The 5,453-nt window shown below is 38.4% G+C and overlaps 1 pseudogene; it reads right to left on the bottom strand.

Annotated features, from left to right (window-relative positions):
- Positions 1-270: 270 nt before the first annotated feature.
- Positions 271-676, bottom strand: LOC742687 (replication protein A 14 kDa subunit-like; annotated as a pseudogene).
- Positions 677-5,453: the final 4,777 nt, after the last annotated feature.

Here is a 5,453-nt window from a genome sequence, read left to right as displayed (position 1 = left end):
GCCAACATGGCAAAACCCTGTCTCTACTGAAAATACAAAAATTAGCCAGACATGCGGGCAGGTGCCTGTAATTCCAGCTACTTGGGAGGCTGAGGCATGAGAATCGCTTGAACCCAGGAGATGGATGTTGCAGTGAGCCAAGACTGAGCCACTGCACTCCAGCCTGGGCAATACAGTGAGACACTGTCTCAAAAAAAAAACCAAAAAAATTAAATATGAGAAAGCACAGAAATATCTCCCTCAAACAAGAAGAGTCTCCTCTAATAGTATTTAATGTAGCTCATTTGCAATCATATGAAAATTCATCAAGATCAAATCATGTTGCACAATCCCTAAAGGATAAAACTGAGGGAACTCATGGATAATTTTCACAGCTTCATTGTAAAGTCCAAGATCAAAAGGATGGTTATCTTCTTTAAACTGGACATAAGATGCACACATGATGGTTGCCTTGGTGCTTACTCTTCCAACACTTCCAAGATTCCAGAGATTTCTTCATGAAGGGGCTCCATTAATTCAATGATTCCATTTTTTCCTTCTTCATCTGAAAGAATAAACATTTTTCCAGTGGGATGAGTCTTTTCCAGCCTCCCTATGAAGCAGATGGGCTGGTCGATGAACCAAGTAGCATGCTGGCGTTGATGCACGACCTGGGCAACTCCATTACGTCTACCATGACTACAGTCCAAGACTGCTGCTCTGGAGAAACTGACTTGATGAGTGAAAGCATGCATCACGTGGGTGTCTGTATCTGCTGTGCTCTATTACAGTGTCTTCCTCTGTCACAAGTCTTTAATCCAAGACTATACAGTCAGACAAAAATCATTGAAACATGAAATGTCTTACAAACTGTGAAAGTACATAATGCCTGTAACTGGCAATTTAATTGACATGAGGTATGAATGTGGCAATAGTGGTAGCTGACATCACAGTCAGTTTCTGCTAACCTGACTGTTCTTTAAGTGATTGAGACAAAAATAGAATCTTCTCTGAATTTTCAGAGTTGTCTTTAATTACTGACAGACCTTGGAATTCTAGTGAATTCCATTTAAATCAGTGAGGCTCAGAAATGTTATTTATTTCTTTCCAGCTTAGCCTGATAACAACTTACTCTAGTGCCCACTTACTTATTTCTGGAAACAAAATCACACAATTGAGATTCCAGGTCTAGGCTCCACTGACGCAGACATGAGCAAAGTTCCAAAAAAGGAAAGAATGTGGAGGAGATGGTGGCTGATTCTCCTAACTGCCAGCTCCCTGAATGAACTAGTCTCCACCCATAACTGCAGCCAACCCTAAAGCCCTAAAGACCACCAGGCCATCGATTTATATAAATATGGCCACATCAATGGGGGATTCTGAGCATTTGACCAAATGATCATAAATTCTCTGAAAATCATGTTTAAGGACTGCATATAGACCATTCTATGAGTATCTTTAATGGAATGACCCCAGATCAGGTTCAGGTCTTTTAAGAAACTCACAGCCTCTGGCACAAACTAGAATTGCTACTTTCTATCCTATCTTGAATAACAGTAATCAGATTATACATTAGGCCCTTAAAATGAAAACATATCCCCTAGGATATTCTAACCTAGTGCATACTGGAAACGTGGTATAATCCCCCTTCCTGGACATCTGCAGTATAAATGAAATATAACCAAAGGTCCCATGCTGACCTGACACAAAGGTACTTTTTGTCAAGTAAATGTGTAACAGAGAGAAACAAGACAAGTCCAGAGGTTACTAGAGTGCAAAGTGATTTGTTGTTCAAACATAAAACACACAAAATTTGCTAGCAAAATTAAAGTAAAAAACTAGGAATATACATATATAATGTTTATATATGTATAATAACTAAGATATATCTATAAATTGTGTTTTACAAAGACAAGATGGCAATAAGACATTAACAGTGAGTGAGTTGTGATATGATGGGCTATTTTCTTCAAACTTTGGTATTTTCAAATTTTCTACAAACCGTATTACTTTCATGAAACAGAAACACAAAAAAATAGGTTTCTAAAAAAACTAACAGACTCTCAGTGCAAACATCTGGAATCAGAGCATACTTTAAGGTATACTTAAAATTGCTAGGTGTGGTGACCCGTGCCTGTAGTCCCAGCTACTCAGGAGGCTGTGGAATAAGAACCTCTTGAACTCAGGAGGCAGAGGTTACAGTGAGCCAAGATCACGCCACTTCACTCCTGCCTGGGCGTCAGAGCAAAACTCTGTTTCCAAAAAAAAACCAAGATACTTAAAATCAACACCCTCTGCTAAGGAGACCAGATAATAATTCTTAGCTGAGTCTACCTCTAGCATCCTGTCTGGAATGGGGCAAAGGCTAAGAGATGCTGAGACGTCTGCTTTGGCTGGTGGTTCCAATTGCCCTCCTAATCCTGAGACAAAAGGCAAGAGAGTACAAGGTGTTCCTGTTTGGTGGTCAGATGTCATTCAAATTGAAAATGATGATTTGTCAACTCTGTTAAGAGGACACAGAACTGAACCTCCTGATCTGTCTCAATCTGCAGTCAATAATCAATGTGCCTTTGGAAACCAGCCTCACAATTATTCAATAAAACCTCACAAATAGTATGATAAAACTAAGTGTATTGTTTACAACAAAGCAAAAGAGCCAATATAATCATGCACAATATTCCTAACTTCTGATACTAGAAATTTTTGCCCAGCTGGAAGACAGGAAGCAACTACTTATGCAACGAAAAGGGGAAACTTACAAAAATGAATGAGAAGTGAAGACACATAGATTGAAACATTTTCCTGGTCAGAAAAAACAGGGGCGAATATGATACTTGATGCTCAGGCCAAAGTGTTTGTCTCTTTTGAGGCAATGGTTGGAAATTTTAAGGAAAAATAAATTATGTTATACTGGACCTAACCAAACATGAATTTTCAGAGACATCTATGAATGCTGAAGAAGTTAGACATCAACCAGTTTGCAGTACAATCTGGCTATGATTTATCACTTAACTAAAAGAACTTACTACTGATGGTTTGGAAGAACAGTTATTATCAAATCAACTCAGGAAAGTAGTGCTGAAAAAATCACGAGTTTCACAATCTCACAAAGAGATTTGTCCAGCTGCTTATGCTTACAAGGTCTACTGCAGTGCCACAGAAGTTGCTCTCATTAGCCAAGTTACCTGGGAACTGACCAGCCCATCAAAATCCTAGGCTGTGGTATTTCAAAGTGTTCAGGCATAGAATCAACAGATTGTCAAAGTGTATAGAGCTCAAGTCTATAATGATAATCTACAGTAAGTTAAAATATCCCAAATCATCTTTGCTTATCTCTTTTTCTTAGCTGTTTATAGGCATAGATTTTCACTTGCACATCTTGTACCAGCCCCTTAGAAGGAATTCACTAAGATTATCACAGTATATCCATTACATTTGGTTGCACACTGAGTCCACTTTTATTTGATTTCTCTGAATTTGATATTTTAATAAATTTTTAAAAAAATATTTATTATATGTTTATTGAAAATATTGCTTTTCAATTTTAAAAAATGTATTTTCTATCCTATCCTGTTCTAAACATTACAGCTTGCCCCTAAATAACTATATTCTTTTCCTTCTTCAGGTCTCAATGGCTCTTATACCTCTCATAACCTATCATACGGTATTTCACCTTTTGTTATTGATCATGCTTATATTTACTTCCTTCATTATACCGAAGGCCATTTACAGCAGGATTTGTCTTCTCATACTTAAATCATTTCTACCACTTAGCAGGTGGTAAGGACACCAGAAATATGTGTTGAGTTGAATTGAATTACTTGATATAAATGATATAAATTATGTTGTCCTGGATAGTTGGTACAAGATATCCAAATTGCATTTATAGTATCACTCACATCCATCAATCAAAAACCTCCTCATTGCCTTACATTTTTAATGGTTGATGTCACCGACAACCTCTCTATCAACAACAACTTCTCTATCACCTTCAAGAATTTTCTCCTCTAGCCCATCAGCCATCATGAACTCATGTCGTTTCTACTTCTGCAGTCTCTCATCTCTCCTGTCCTTCCTATTGTCTTGCTATAACTCCATTATCTCATAACACGCTTGTGTAAAACCCTCCTAATTTGTCTTGCCCTACCTGGTGCATCCTTCTCACCCCTGCCACAGTAACCTTCCTAAACACGGGTAAGTTCGTATTTGTTTTCTTTATCACAAACCTCAAAACACTCTCAGTTACCCAAAATCTAAATGGCTTCTTCCAAGACCTTCTACTGTGGTGTCAAGCTAACTCTCCAACCTCATCTCCAACTAAAGGCTCTATGAGCCCTACACTCTGGCCACATGGTTCATTTACCAGCTCCGAACATTTTACACACTTTCACCACTCTATGTCTTTGCCTTGATAGCTCCCTAAAATTTCAAAAATTTTACATGAAGCTCAGATTTATGTAGAGTTGAGATTAAGAGAAGGAGGTAAAGGATATATTCCTGAAACTTCTTCAGCTGTTAGAAGTCATGTGCCTCTTTAGGACTAAGTGTATAGAACTAAAGCTAGAAGCAGAGACACTCTGACCATTACTCCTATGATATAGTATATCCCATAAGTAGCAAACTCCTGCAAGGCAAAAGTTTGATTATACCTTTTGACTCCAGAAGAGCAGGGAGTATTTTCTGTTTTGTTCCCTGGTCTCCCAAGTGCCTAAAAAGTGCATGCCACATAATGGAAACTAAGAAAATACCTGTTGCATAAAGAAAAATATCAGGAGGCATATTCCATTTGGAAGAAATTGAGGTGAAGATGCATCAAATGTGTGCCCACTCTGTACCTGCCCATGCACAAACACCGGGGTGTAGCAATGGGCGTAAGGAAGCCATGCCCTGTCCTAGAGGAACTTGCAGCCCGGAGCAGGAGACCAGCACCGAAGGATTATTTGCAGTAACTCAAGTGGGGAATCCTTGATGCCAGACCTGTTTCCTCAACTGTAGAGGAAGAAATTAGAAAATCCTCTACAGTCCTTGGTTCTGTCTTGTTTTAAACATGCTGTTTACAATTCCCAGATCAAAGTTCCCAAAAGCCCAGGGCTGTGCCCTCTCATTTTTGTATTCCCTAGAGTACCTTGCAACTAAGTGTTGCTTATTATCTAGGTTTTGAATTGAGCTGATGGAACTGTAATTGCCTAATTTTTAAAACAACAGTAAAATTAGATATAAAGAAGAAAAGCTCTCTGGATATTATATTAAGAAAAGGGCATCCCCAATAAACAGCTACTTGAGTATGATGTGAGGCAGAAAATCTTCCACATTCAAACAGTTACTAGTTGTTCAGGGCAAATTGTTGAGCAATCTTGAGCCTTGGTTTCCTCATAAACACAAAGGGAATAATCATACCTACTCACAGAGTGGGGAGAACCTTATCAGGTAATGAATGTGAAAATGGCTCTCTAAGTATAAAGAACATTCACGAA

The sequence above is a fragment of the Pan troglodytes genome, chromosome 5 (genome assembly GCF_028858775.2).
Source record: "Pan troglodytes isolate AG18354 chromosome 5, NHGRI_mPanTro3-v2.0_pri, whole genome shotgun sequence".
NCBI lineage: Eukaryota > Metazoa > Chordata > Mammalia > Primates > Hominidae > Pan > Pan troglodytes.
Note: the sequence above shows the minus strand (reverse complement) of the source record. Positions and strands in the feature narration are given on the sequence as shown.